The 15,431-nt window shown below is 34.2% G+C and overlaps 1 pseudogene; it reads right to left on the reverse strand.

Moving 5' to 3' along the window:
- The window catches only part of LOC113925517, a 34,711-nt pseudogene extending 23,272 nt beyond the window's left edge, over nucleotides 1-11,439 (reverse strand).
- Between the last annotated feature and the right edge of the window lie 3,992 nt (nucleotides 11,440-15,431).

The following is a 15,431-nucleotide window of genomic DNA, read 5'->3' on the forward strand; positions in this document are numbered from 1 at the left end:
TAGTGGGCATGCTGTCGTTCATGGCTGATATTACAATACATTAAATCCAAACTACCCACTTTACTGACTTTCTTAAAAAACAGAAAATTTGTCATTAGCTCGGGCTGGATCTATATTCTGATGCTGTTTTATATATTTGAAATATATTAATGTTATGGGGGATTTTTCTCTCCTTAAAAATTGTATTCTATCTTAAATCACTTTAGAATAGTCTAAGACAAATTCAAAATGTTCTGAAGCTACATAGTCGTAATAATTACACTCTGTAAGTACACCAAAAATCATTGAGTTGTACACTGAAAACAAGTTTCATTAAATGTCAATTACACCTCATTAAAACTGTTAACAAAAACAAAAAAGAAACAAAAACAATTTCCATAGTATACTGAGAAGTCATTTAAATAATAAAATTCTTGTACCCTGCATTCTAGCCATATCATTTTTTTAAAAGATTTTATTTATTTATTTGACAGAAGGAGACACAGCGAGAGAGGGAACACAAGCAGGGGGAGTGGGAGAGGGAGAAGCAGGCTTCCCGCTGAGCAGGGAGCCCGATGCGGGGCTTGATGCGGGGCTTGATGCGGGGCTTGATGCGGGGCTCGATCCCAGGATCCAGGGATCATGACCTGAGCCGAAGGCAGACGCTTAACGACTGAGCCACCCAGGTGCCCCTAGCCATATCATTTGATAAACATGACAGCCCTTTTCCCTTGGGCCATGATCCCATCAGGAAAAATGTTTATCTGCCACCATTCCACCCTTTGAAATCCTGTCCATTCTTCAAGGACCACCTAATGTCTCACTGTTTGACAAAATGGAGTCTGGTAAGTTCCAGAAAAGAAAAGAAGCTTGTTTTTTGATGATCGGTGATCATCAAGGAACAGAGGCTGAAGGAGTAAGAGACAGTGAATATATGATATGTTTACATTTGGAATATATTTTCCAATATTTAACAAGTAGAATAACAAATTTGATATAGAATTTGTATGTTGTCTAAAAAGTAATGAATTAAAGTATTTATGAAACACTGCTCAGTAATATGTGAGTAAACATACATAATATGAATAAACATATAATAATATCTCATTTGATATTATCGGGAATGAATTTTCTAAATCCCTGAAATTTGCCTCTAACTGTAGTGTCATTATAAAAATGAGTATTATTAATGGAAAACACACAGAATTTGTTTAGTTTCCCTTACCACCATTCGGTTTTGTTCTTTAGTGACTATGAAGTGAAAAGCAGTTGCTGCCATATTAAAACAACTGGATAAAAGCAAATATAGGAACAGAAGAAATAGGAGAAATGACTGAGGGAAAACAAACAAACAAACAAGAAATAAGGGATGGACACAAGTTTGGATTTTCTGAATGTATCACTCCAAACATTGATTCCATTCCCAATATTATTCAAGACTGGTGGGTTATATGTATAATTTGTATAACAGTCTCAAGGTCCATAATAACCCAGGTCTATATCCTGTCAAGGGTAAATATTCTTCACATATTAATGCCATCTTAGAGCATTGTAAATCCCAGGATAGTGCAGTGAAAATACTAAAGAGAACATTGAAAATTGCCAAGTGCCATGCCAATTATATGGGACCAGTATGATTTTCATAATGAGAATATTTACCAAAATTCATTCCATTTTGAAAAATATAGTTTATTAAAACCATGAAATATATACTATATATATACACTAGATTTTAGATACAATATATACTGTATTTTAGATACAATATTTCCATCAAAGAGAAATACCATTTTAACTGAAGTATCTGTGCTTGGATATGAATCTATGATTTTGAACCACTTTTTTCTTGGACATCTTTTCTTTAATGAAGTTTGGTATAGACAAAGAATCAGCAATCTTTCGGAAACCACACACTAAGCTAGCATTTTCTATTTTTATCTTCTACTTAAAAAGTAGGAAAGGACCCACAGGACTACCAAAATAGGAAGGGATGGGACCAGACATTAAGATTCAACACAACTTCTCATGAAGCCACAAGAGTATCTCGTCAAATCTTTTGGGGGCCTGTAGGCCTGAACTAAATCTCGTAGAAAAATGGCAGTCTTCATGTTTCCTATAAGTGAAAGAAAGAGTGGATCATGAAAAGGATAAATAGACCTACATAATATTTTAGAAGAATTACCTGCAATTCTTATGGTCTGTTCTCTCTTTTAGTGGCTACTTCATAGCTGCCCATTTGGAGGAAACAAAATGGAATTAGATGTCAGATAAGTAGCATTTTAGATCCGTTATCCACCACAATTTAGTTGTATCGTGGTTAAGTCACTTAATAAGAGATACCATTTATGCACCAAAAATATCTGTTTAATCTGGGACAATACAGGGGGTAGAAGCTTCTGAAAATATAAATTGGTAAAATCAAGATTAAAAGTGATAAGGAATATAAAGAGTATATAACCAAATAAAGTCATTTTTTTCCTCAAGATTTTGCTCCTTAAGTTACTTAAGGTTCATTACAGCTTAAATTATCTGAAATGGAAGAAGATATTGAAAATTAGGCACAAGTGGAAGCTCAATAAAGCATTCATTTATTCAGACTAAGCAGGAGATTGAAGATAGTCATTCATTTATTCATTCAGCCTTGATTATTGATTATTGAATAGAAACTCTGCTCTAGGCACTCTATTGGGCCTTGGGATTAAATAGTGAGTCAAACTAGTTCTAATCCCTGTTCTTAGGTAGTGTGCATTCTAGAGGGAGACATACGCCTTAATCAAACACACACAAATGTAAAATTGAACAGGGAAAGTACTTTTAAAAATAGAGTGATATTATAATATATGGGGATTTAATATCTTCAGAGAAGCCAAGGAAGCTTTTTCTTAAGAAAGGACGTGTGATTTGACATCTGAAGGTTAAATAGGACTTAGCTAGGTAAGAGGGGAGGAAATAGTGTATCAGTCCGAGAGAACAGTACAGATAAAAACACTTGACAGAACCAACCGTGGCGCATATACACAGTAACGAGCAGAAGTCTAATATGACAGGGCAGGAAGAAGGATAGTTAGTAATGGTTCAAGATAAGACTGGAGTAGGATAACAATCCGAACCCCCTAAGTCCTTATAGACCATTCTCAGTTGTGCCTACCTATGAGCAAGGGGAAATTACTGGAGAGTTTTAGGTAGGAAGATGATATAAATTGATTTACTTCTAGAATAGATTGCTCTGGTTATCTTGTGGAGAATGGGTGGGTGGGATACCAAAACAGATGGAGATAGACAAGTTAGTAGAGATAAACAAATTAGTAGGATATAACAGAACAAGGATGACAACTTGCCCTAAGAAGGTGGTGAGGGGAAACAAAGACATGGAAAGATTCAAGAAATATTTAGTAGGTAAAATTGACAGAGTGTATTATGAATGGATTGTTTAGGATGTTGAAGGAGAGGGAGATCTCAGAAATGAGTCCTAGTTTTTTAGCTGGTATAACTAGATGGAACATGAGGTCGGTCATTGATTAGAGGAAGGAAGCCATGGAAAGATCATGAATGTAGTCTTGGTTATGTTGAATTTGTGATACTTTTGAGAGTCAAGAAATGTTAAACCGTTAGAAAACCTTATGAGTCAGAAGCTCGGAGGAGATGCCTGACCTGGAGTTAAATTTTATGGGTCATCTCTATCTAGTTGAATGAGACCATCTGGGGGAAAAGTGTAGAATGAGAGGTAGAGATGGATTAGATTTCCGGGTCAAGGAATTTAACATGCACTAGACAAGCAGAGGAGGTTGAGTCCAGCAAGGAGAAGAATAGCCAGATAGGTAAAAAAACATGAATTATACAGGTATCTGCTTTTCAAAAGCTCACGTTAGGCCACTTTGCTTTTATGAAAGACTTACATCAATACCTTTTTGGTAACTGAAAGAATCCAAAGAAGATTTTTGCTTTTATGAAAAAAGGCAGAAAGCAAAAATAGCATTCCGCATTGTGTGTTGCAGTGAGATATTACTGAAGCAGCACACACCCTAAGCAGTGAGAGTGGCACCGCCAAACTCCTTCCCTGGGAACGACACTCAGCATCCAGCCACCACAGCTTTGAACTGTGTCTGTGAGCATCTTTGATTTATCTCAATTTATTCCGTGCGTTCCTTCACAAGATGTGTCCTCAGATTTCAGAAAAATCTAGGAGAGGTTGATTACTGGGTCTGGGAGTGCTAAAAATTTTCCGTATATACAGAATTGTTGAATCACTATGTTAGACACCTGAAACTAATATAACACCGTATGTTACCTATACTGGAATTAAAATAAAAAAACTTAATTAAAAAATTTCCCTATAAATTAATGGTAATTTCTCCTTCGCTTTATGCAATTTCCACTTACAAAAGGTTTCAGGGGAATGCTCTACTTTCAGAAAGCAGGGGAAATCTGTATCTCAAAAGCCAAAGGAATAGCAGATTTTAAGGAGGACATGGTCAACCATGGGGAATACTGCTGTTGAAGTGTGATGAAAACTGAAAAGAATATGCACGGTACTTTATGTCTTTTGTAAAATGGTTGGAAGCCAGAGTGACGTAGGCTTAGAATGGAAATGTAGATTAAAACTAGAAATAGTGAGTAGAGCTAACTCTTTCTAGGAAGAGTAAAAGGGTTAAGATTATAAGAAAGAACATGTATGTGGACAAAAAAAAAGTGTTTTTTTTTTTTTTTTTTAATTTCTAAAAGCATTGATGTAAAAGCTCAGGTTCCTCCTGAGGGTTTCCTGGGAAATGTTTACAATCAGTGGGGAAGGAAAGTGGAGTGAAGGTTTCAAAGGTACATAATACCATTGGGGACTGCTCACAATTATTGAGATTATTTTAGTTTCAAAAATAAACCTACCTATATTTAGCATGACCAGGTTTGCTGGAAAACTGATGATTAACACCTTTAAGCTGAATCCTTTAAAAAGACAGAATTCATTTTAATAGAAATGTACTTAAAAGGTATACTCCCCTGAATTGTTAAGTGTAATGTACTCGTCATAATTTTCACTCTATTACATGACTTGAAATTACTACCACCACTAATCATTCAATGTGTTTATAGAAGAGTATTTTCCTTAGGGTTTATTGCCATTTGTTGGCCTCTCTGTTACGTCTCTCCATTTACTTTTTTTATGTTAACTATGTAGATCTTCCTTTAAAGTTTGCCTTTCTCCTATTGCTATAAAGAATCACTTTTCACTAAAATAAGCAAGTGATTCTTTTAATTTCTTTTTATATTAGACATTACGGCTTTCTGGAGGTTAAAATGATATGTAACATAGAGGTAAACAAGGTCAGAGAGAGAGAGAGACTGAGTCTTTTGTTAATGAGTAATATTCATGCGTGTTGGTTCTTGAGATAAGTTTTTACTCACCTTTACTTACTTTAGAGTAAGTAAGTATTGTTTTCTGGTACCTTATGTGTTCTGCTTGAAAACATGGGCATGGGTTTCACTTTATTTGTGTTTTCAGTGATGATTATAGTATCTGACACATTAAAGGTGTTGTTATTGTTATCTCTTATTGTTTTGGTTTTGGTAGGTTAAGGTATTCATTGTGTTCCCATATCTATTTAACTAAAGCACAACGCTTATTTGTTTTCCCTGTAAAATTGTGTCAATAACATTTAAGTAGATAACATGAGGAGATTTCTTGGCTCATACATCAGAGTCCACAGTTGCTCAAGCTTCAGGAGAATGAGAGAATGTAAACTTCATGAAGGCAGAAAGTTTTGTCTTTGTTTTATTTATTTTTATTGTTGTCGCTGCTGCTGTTTTATAGTGTATTTTTTCCAATTGTCCTTTTTTTGCTACAGAATTGATGAGGAATGGAATGAGTGCTGGAGAAGTGATCAGAATACTCATTTACTTTCTTCTTATGGTTATTGTCAGGATTAAAGGTAATAATGCATATGGAATTTCTAGGGCTTAACTTAGTGAACACTGTACAGATGTTGAGTATGGTTTCTGTCATCATCGGCAGATCTGTATTTGTATCATCTTCTAAATGTATTTGACAGAAACAAACATTGTGGATGAAAAGAACAAGTCTGGACCGGTTACATGATTTCAACTTTGCTGTTTTATTTTTACTTTATATGTACCAAGAAGTTTAGTTAAGGGAATTGAGGAAAGGGAGTCATCTTGAAGACCTTGGTATCACACATGAAGGAGAATAAAGATAAAGCACAAATTATGGGTGTGTTAGTGGTACAGGAAGGAGAGTTTTAGATTTATGGAACTCTGATTTTTCTAAACAGATGTCCTCATCATGGAAGTTATTGTAGTCTCCACTTAACCAGATGGGATACCAAACTCCCTGTTGTGTTCGGAACTGGCAGGGCTCATTAAGTTGGCTTTAAATTGGGTATTAAGGGAGGATCTTTTGCTTAGCCCAAATAATCTCAACATGCACAATGAAGAGAATAGGGAGTTCTACAAGCTAAGATGAAATATAAGATAAGTGATAAGTAATATTAACATACTGGACTTAATTGTCTATAAGTAACTACAAAGTAAATGGGAAATTAAAAAGATTAACTGGAAATGTTTCTAAATGATGGAGAATATGACCTGTTGAGCATAATAAAAATGGAAAGATAACATTTCCTTAATTGGAATATCAAAACTGGTAGGTGAAATATACTCTATAAAGAAGACTAAGAAGAAATTGAACTTGAGGAATAAGTGTTGTATATGAGATCCAAAAAATAGAAGAGAAGGAAAAAAGTGGCTCGTTATATTAAAAATGGGGATATAATATTGGGGAAAGTCTTTTGATTTAAAGATACAAAAGAAGAAAATAAAAGACTGTAGTAGGTATATACTAAAACATAGGTGGTGACAATTTCAACTCATTAGCCCTTTAAAATTTTGGACCAGGGACTATTTTGGACTCTTTAAAATAAAAAATTGCTACATATTGAGATATCAAATGAATAATATTTATGTATATTCACTCATGTAATATTCAACAAACATATGAGTTGATAGGCCTAGAGCAATGAAATATTAATGGGGGTGGTATTGGTAATAATAAAAATTATTTTATGTTTTGGAAATAATAAAGAACCTATAAAGATACTGAACTTATTGTACTAAATAAGACTTATTTTACTTTACTGGATTTATTTTACTAAACAAGTTTTACAGGGGTATATGCAGACAGTTAATAAATTTAGTAAAAAAAAGCAATGGGTGATTGCATATTACCTACATGATATCTGATTAAAAGGAATAAACTAAATTGATTAGCCAAGCTTTAACTTTTAGAGACTGTGAGAGGCAGCAGATCCATTAATATTCATGATTGATACAGAATATCAGATATTAATAATAGCTAATTTAATATGTTAGTTTTGAGCAGAGGTCTTAAATCTCTTTATTTACAGTTGTGTAATCTCGAACAGATTATTAATTCCTCTATACCTCATTTTTTCTATTCTATACAATGAGAATATTACTTATCTGGATTTTTTTAGTAGATAATTGTTTTATAGATTTAACTTCGTGTTCAGCACATAGTGGAAATTAAATAAATGATAGCTAAAAAAATAAAGTTTAATTTTATAATTACCAAAATTAGCCAAGCCAAATTTCATTCTAGAAATGTGAATTCAGGAATAAAAATTAAAATAATAATAATTTACATCTTCACATACTATTAATCTTTGCCAATATTAACTAATTAATAAAGCTAGTCTTTGGGAAACAGAGTATCACTTCTACCAAAGGAAAGAGGGAAGTGAAACTCAGGAAAGTTAAATCACTTGCCCCAAATCACAGAATGACTGAGAATTGTTCTGAAAGAATGTGTGGAAGTTTCCAAAGTATTAGTTTTGTGAATTTCTTTGCTATTTGTGGATCTTGAGAAGTAGTCTTTAAAAAATATAAGTCAATCAGAGAAAGACATGTATCATATGACTTCACTGATATGAGGAATTCTTAATCTTAGGAAACAAACTGAGGGTTGCTGGAGTGGTGGGGGGTGGGAGGGATGGGGTGGCTGGGTGATAGACATTGGGGAGGGTATGTGCTATGGTGAGCGCTGTGAATTGTGTAAAATTGTTGAATCACAGACCTGTACCTCTGAAACAAATAATACAATATATGTTAAAAAAAAAAAAAACAAGAAGAATAAGATAGCAGGGGGGGAATCGGAGGGGGAGATGAACCATGAGAGACGATGGACTCTGAGAAACAAACTGAGGGTTCTAGAGGGGAGGGGGAGGGGGGACGGGTTAGCCTGGTGATGGGTATTAAAGAGGGCACGTACTTCATGGAACACTGGGTGTTATACACAAACAATGAATCCTGGAACACTACATCAAAAACTAATGATGTAATGTATGGTGATTAACATAACATAATAATAAAAAAAAGACAGGAAGCTAATAAAAAAAAGACAGGAACCTAATTTTAAAAAAAGTACAGTTTTTACACTGGCTAAGTGGTTAAGAAATTCACAAGAATTACAATAAATATGGCACCTCAACCTGAAAAAAAATATATCTAATAGTTGAATACAAAGGAATTATACCCTTAAAGAAGTGGGGAATATATTTTTACCCCAAAGATACAGATGTAGTGATCTGAAGGGGCACATGCACCCCAATGCTTATAGCAGCAATGTCCACAATAGCCAAACTATGGAAAGAACCCAGATGTCCATTGACAGATGAATGGATAAAGAAGATGTGGTATATATACACAATGGAATATTATGCAGCCATCAAAAAATGAAATCTTGCCATTTGCAACAACGTGGATAGAACTAGAGGATATTATGTTAAATGAAGTAAGTCAATCAGAGAAAGACAATTATCATATCATCTCACTGATATGAGGAATTTAAGAAATAAAGCAGAGGCTCATAAGGGAGGAGAGGAAAAAGTAAAACAAGATGAAACCAGAGAGGGAGATAAGCCATAGGAGACTCTTAATCTTAGGAAACAAACTTGAGGGTTGCTGGAGGGGAGGTATGTGGGGAGACGAGGTGGCTGGGTGATGGACATTAGGGAGGGTATGTGTCATGGTGAGCTCTGGCTGTTGTGTAAGACTGATGAATCACAGATCTGAAACAAATAATACATTATATGTTAGTTTAAAAAATAATAATTAGAAGTGGGAAATATATTTTAAACATTTAAAAAATATGTTTCTTAAACACATAACTTTGAAATGAAGGATTTTAATTTACTTCAGCTTCAAAGTAAATTAAGTAAATTAAAGACCCTTTAAGACAAGGGTCTTTATTTGTAATAGTTATGGTTAGAAAAGTTATAATAGTTATGTATATACATAACATCTTCTTACTTTAATTGTGGGGGAAGGATGCCCTAGTAATACAATCAAGACATTTGGTTCACAGCAAAATTAGTAAGATCATAGCTTCTGGATTTGATCAAAGATAAGCCCCAATTTATTTCTAAACTCTTTTCTATATTCATGCTGTAATTTACTGAGTGCCTATTAATAACCAGGTACCATGCTAGCTTTTGGATTCTGGGCTGTTCTAAAATTACTCTACCAAGCATGGCTTTTTCACAATCCCTTCCTCCTTTCCTTCCTGTGAGTCTAACTATCCCCTACTCATGTCCCCTATATATAGACACAAATAGAAGTTTCTTTGTAATATCCTAGCTATATAATAGTCCAATTTTATCATTTCTTCAAATGTTCTTAAATTATTCTAACTCCTTAGCCAGACACTTTTTTTTTTATAAACTTGTCCATTCCCTCTCTAAACTAATATTCTTCTCTTCCCCGCATGCTTCCTGTGTTCTCATTACACTGAATTTTCACAACTCTATTGACATGTGATGTAAATGACCCATGCCTTTAAGGTTTTACCCACATTTCCTCTATCTGGATAGATCCCCCTTTTCTTTTTAAAATGACATTCCCATTCTCATGATTAAATCATCTTTAACTCTTTACAATATGACAAGTATTTTCCTACTGTCCATGACACATTTCTAAAATATCTATAAAACATCAAATTTGCAGAGTAGACTTCAATTTGAGATTAAAGGTCAGCTTCTCTGTCAATCCTAATAATTCCCAAACTTGCCTAAATTACAATAATTTTGTGAGAATGAGCAGCTTATCGCTAATGCCTTCCTGTCACTTTCATTTTTTTCTTCTTAAACATTTTTTTCTTTTTTTAAACATTTTTGTAAGAAAGCAAAGGTAGTTTATAATTAAAGAGGCAACTAATTAATCAAACTGTTGAACAGAGGAAAATGATAACACTAAACAAACGGAATGGTTGATTGGCCTGCTATGCCACTGATAGTCTTGGCATCAATGGTTCATTTGGATATTTAAAAAGTAATTTGGGGTTGTCAGAATAAAATAAGCAGAGTCAAATTGTTGCAAAAATGAATTAAAATTGAGGACTGTCAATTGCTAAAAATAGCTTTCATGTAGTAATTTTGCTAAGGACTTTGTACTGTCTACAGAGTCCATCCAAGAGTCCTAGGAGGTAGTAGTCAGTAAAGATCTACTTCACAGAGGAGTAAGCTGGTAGTGCCCGCAATCACACAGCTATTTCATGGCACAGCTAAAATGCAAGTCCTGACCTTTTTGGTTCCAAGACCATTTATAATTATTCCCTTCGTAGGTGATGTTGATTATTCCATCTTCTGTGCCTAGTCTGCCCATTATCTTTATTACCATATTCTTTCCTTTCCTTTTCTTTTCTTTTTTTCTTTTCTCTTTTCTTATTTTTTCTTTTCTTTTTTTCCTTTTCTTCTTCCTTCCTTCCTTCCTTCCTTCCTTCCTTCCTTCCTTCCTTCCTTCCTTCCTTCCTTCCTTCCTTCCTTCCTTTCTTTTCAGCATTCAAAATCTTATAGTAACAAGGCAGGATCTGGGGTTGGTTTTTGTAGCCCCGGTTGGACCTGCGGCCTCCAGTGCCGTCGAACTTCCGTTCCTTGGCTCGCACGTAGGGTTTGATGTGGCTGTGAGGGGTTCCTGGGGCCTTGCCACAATGCCTGTATACCTCTCTGCCCTTGCGTGGACCAGAGAGCAAGATGGTGCCATAGCCCTGGGGGAATCCAGGGCCAACTGGTTAAAAGTAAGGATCTTGCTTCCAGCTTTGAGGATGCAGACCCAGGCCCAGCTGCTCAAGCACAGGACTCACACCTTCAGTTTGGGCACCTCCTGGACATACATACCATTGGTTATACTTCCTACAACCACAGCTGTTTTGTTTTCCTGACCAGGTAACTTCATCTTCCAGATCATCCAGGAAAGGGACAGAGGCAGCAGGTTGGTGGGAACAACCTCTTCAACACAACTTGGTTAAAGGTAGAGTTGGTTCATCTGGCCAGAAACCTATGTGTACAGTTTGACCAACAGTCTCAGGTAGATGTCCTGGCTCTTGGGCTCGTTGCACGGAAACTCTTGGTCCTTGTTGTGGCAGGTGTCAACTCCCATGATGGCTCTCCCACTCAGCCAGGTCTGGAAAGAGAGAACCTACATTTTTCATTTTTGTTGGTCACAAGACACATTCGACTGTAGACTTCTTCCAGAGTAGTCCTGAATCCAAAGGTATTTGATAGCCCCAAAGCCTTGCCAAATTTATATGCCTAGAACTCCACAATGATTGCTGAATAGATAATTGAATAGACAAATTAAAGAAATAGAAACATGTATGATAAGAATTATTGTATGTATAACCACAGGGTCATTCTTTTTTCACCACCTTACAGACATTTTGGGGAGAGCTGACTTGTAATACCATTCTTATAGTCCCTCTGTAGGGACTATAAGCCCGGTTCTTCAGTTTAGAGTGGAATTTAAATAAGGCAGCATATGCTATCTCATTCCATCAAAAGCAGTAACTTACAGAAATGAATGGGACAATGAGGGGACATGCTTAGATTGTCACACTGACAATGCCTCTTATCTCAGTGTTTTCTCTCTTGCTGAAGGTACCAGAGAATATTTTGAGGAAAGCAAAGGTTTAATCCTCCCAACTGTTGGTTTCAAAGGGCTTAAAATACCATTTCCATACTCCACTGCTAAATTACTCTGTACATCTCACTATTGAATTTTTAAGGCCCTGTTAGAACCTGTCTATTTAGCATCTGTAATCTCATCATGAAATAATGAATTCTGTGTATTTACCTCTCAATATGTAATGTACTTGTATTAGTATCACAATAAATCCTTTCAAGGCTAAAGGATTTCCTCCTTTTCCTGCCATTCAGGAATACATTACTCAACCTAGTATTTTATCCTTTTTATACTATCCATGGGGTTAAAACCATAAGTGAAATTTAAAATTAAATGTATGGAAGTATCTTTAATTTTAATCATTTTAATTACTCTTTTCCTATTCCCTTTTGCCTTTCTTGGGAATCAGTAGCAAAAGATTCATGCGTTATTCTAGACCGTTGGTTTTTAAAATGTTAACTATGTTCATTTTGAGGGACGAAGATATCTATCCATACTATGAACTTTTCAGTTTTGCTCTATGAATCACAGTAAGAAAAATGTGGTATGAAAAATACAAACTAAGGGAATGTTTTTTGTTTTATTTTGTTTTTATAACAAAGTTTCAACTATGTATAGTACCTTTGGTGTTCCTTTTTTTTTTAAGATTTTATTTATTTGACAGAGAGAGCACAAGCAGAAGGAGAGAGAGGGAGAAGCAGGCTCCCTGCTGAGCAGGGAGCTTGCCGTGGGACTCGATCCCAGGACCCTAGGATCATGACCTGGGCCAAAGGCAGCTGCTTAACTGACTGAGCCACCCAGGCGTCCGAACTTTTGGCGTTTCTTATTGTAACAACTTTGTATGGTGACAGATAGTAGCTAGGTTTATTGTGATGATCACTTAGTAATGTATATAAATGTTGAAGCTCTATGTTGTACACCTGAAACTAAGGTAATATTGTATGTCAACCGTACTTCAGTAAAATTTTAAAGATTGTAGAAGACCCACAGGAAAACTTTCTTACTTGCCGACTATTGTTAATATGGTAACTATTGTCTCTCCTGGTCACACTGCTGCCATAAAGTTGTGCTAGAAGAAGCAGGACTTTTGATTCTCTTTCTTTCTTGTCTGAGTCAGTCATCTGAGTCTTCTAATCATTTCTAGAAGCTTTGGTCAGGTACGATGCAAGGATTGCCATTATTATCAATTTTATTAACATTCTGTTTACATTCCAGCCAATGCTAGATACAATTCTATCTATCCCCTTCAAACAGTAGATAGTTTTACATAATGCTCTTGTCACAGGTAAAAACACACAGATCAAAATAATAAAAAGGAAGTCCTGAAACAGATGTAAAAATACATACAATTTTAGAAGGTGATGAAGATAGCATCTCAAAACATTGAAAAAAATTATTAACCATTCAATAAGTGAGACAACAGGCTAACTATTACTTAAAAATAAAGTTATAGCCATAATTCAAATAAAATACCAAAGGTAATATTAACTGGATTAAGATTTAAATGCATAGAATGAACCCATAAAATACAAGAAGAAAATATACTTTCTCCGTTACATTGGAGGAAGGATCTCTATGTATGACATTAGCCATAAAGGAAAAACATTAATAAATTTGCATAAATAAAATTTATCTGTTAATTTTAGAGACACAGAAATACCATGAACTATGAATTAATCACACATATAATAAAAAAGGGTTAATATTCTTAGTTCTTAGAGTGCTTTTACAAAATTAATGAGTGTCTTAGAAAAATAAGCAAAAAAATCCCAAAGAGGAATATTATAAAGAAAAAAATATATAAGTAAAAATTTAAGAAGTTAAACTATATTAGTATTCAAGGAAATGCAAATAGAAGTATCACCAAGACATCATTTTTATGTATTAAATTAGGAATGGGATATTCATAAGAAAAAACCCTTAATCTCCAATTAAATTTTTGCACCTGTTAGGTAGGGATCAAGGTTTTCTTTTTTCTTATGAATATCCTATTGCTTCAGTGTGACTTATTAAAAAAAATCCTTTCTCTTTGAATGGTGTTGATGCCTTTGTCATAAGTCAAGTGAATACATACATGCTAGTCTACAGTTTGGTTCTTTGTTCTGTTATCTTGGTCTGTTTATCTACCTTTACACCAATATCACAATCCCATAGTTACTATGGTTCTATCATAATTATTTAAATTTTATACTTTGCTTTAAAGATTGCCTTGTCTATTGTAAGTCCTTAGTACTTCCAAATAGATTTTAAAATCAACTTATCTATTTAAAATTCCTGCTGTGATTTTGATTTCCATTTTATTGACCCTAAATCAATAAATTTAGATCAATTATGGAAAATCAGTACACTAACAATATTGGATCTTCTAATCTGTTAAAATATTCTAATTAGCCATTTATTTAAATCATCTTTAACTTCACCAATTTTTTTTTTAGTTTTTAGTGTGAAGTCTTCCATATTCTTCTTTAGATTTATTCTAGTTATTTGATATTTTTTTGACTTTTGTAATTGGTATTGTCTTTAGATTTCAATTTCAAATTCTTTATTTTGTTGACAGAAATTCTATTGATTTTTTTCTATATTGACCTGAAAACTAGAGATCTTGCTAAGAGCCATATATTACTTTAATATGTTTATAAATTTTTCAAATATTCTTGCTATATAAACATATCATTTTTCATATCACTTAAACAATGGTGAAGCCACAACTGGAAAGAGATACATAATATGTATAAAGAAAGGGTCAGATATGCATGTATCTGAGAAAAGCCTTGTATTTACATTGTATAAATAACTTTTACAAGTCAATAAGAAAAGACAATCTAATTAAAGTGGGCAAAGATTGAATAAGTAATTTATAAAAGGATTACAAAAAAAAACATATTTTTAAAGTGTTTATACCATTACTCGTTAGAGAAATGTAAATTAAAACCACAGTGAGGTATGTACCCATCAAAATGGCTAAAGTTAAAAAGACTGAATGATATCAGTTTGTCCATGAAGATGTGGAACAGCTAAAATTCTCGAATCTTGCTGAAGAGAGTACAAATTGTTTTATGCATTTTGGAAAACTGTTACTATCTACCAAAGCCAAATTTAGGTCCACCCTCATGAAAAAGCAATTCCACTCATAGATTAATTTTTTTTTTAAATGAGGGCATAGGTCCACCAAATGAGATATACATGGCTGCTGACAACAGCTTTATTCTTAATATCCCAAACTGGGAACAATCTGAATGTCCAAACCTATGAAAATATATGAACACATTGAGGTATGTTTATAGAGTGGAATAATGTATTACAATAAAAAAGAAGACACTGCTGTTACACAGCAGGATGAATCCCAAAAACATGTGTTGAGCAAAAGATGGCATACACAAAATACATATTGTATGATTCCATTTATTTTAAGTTCAAGAAGATGCAAACAAAACAAAATGACTTTTATAGTTTTAGAAGTCAAAATAGAA

The sequence above is a fragment of the Zalophus californianus genome, chromosome 2, assembly GCF_009762305.2.
Source record: "Zalophus californianus isolate mZalCal1 chromosome 2, mZalCal1.pri.v2, whole genome shotgun sequence".
NCBI lineage: Eukaryota > Metazoa > Chordata > Mammalia > Carnivora > Otariidae > Zalophus > Zalophus californianus.